Genomic DNA, 344 nt, shown 5'->3' on the forward strand with positions numbered 1-344 from the left:
ATGGCAGGGGGGGGGAGTGGATGAGCTTTAAGATCCCTTCTCACCCAAACCATTCTGTGATTGGGGTATGGCCCTGTCCTACAGCCTGGCTGATGAAGAGCCAAACTGCAGGTGCGACGCTCGGCGTGGGAGAGCTGTGACATCTGCACAAACCACATAAACCACGCTCCTGCCTCAGCTGGGACTCCCAGCACGGAGCAGCTCCCGCCTGGAGAGGGCCGGGGGGGTTCTGCAGGTGAGCAGAGCTCGGTGTTGGCACACGAGGGTGTTTGTGCAATCCCGGGGCTCGGCGCCGGGCGGGGGTGGGTTGTGTAAGCACCGGGACTGCTGGAGGGCAGCTGCGG

This window comes from Corvus brachyrhynchos, unplaced genomic scaffold (assembly GCF_000691975.1).
Source record: "Corvus brachyrhynchos isolate BGI_N302 unplaced genomic scaffold, ASM69197v1 scaffold219, whole genome shotgun sequence".
NCBI lineage: Eukaryota > Metazoa > Chordata > Aves > Passeriformes > Corvidae > Corvus > Corvus brachyrhynchos.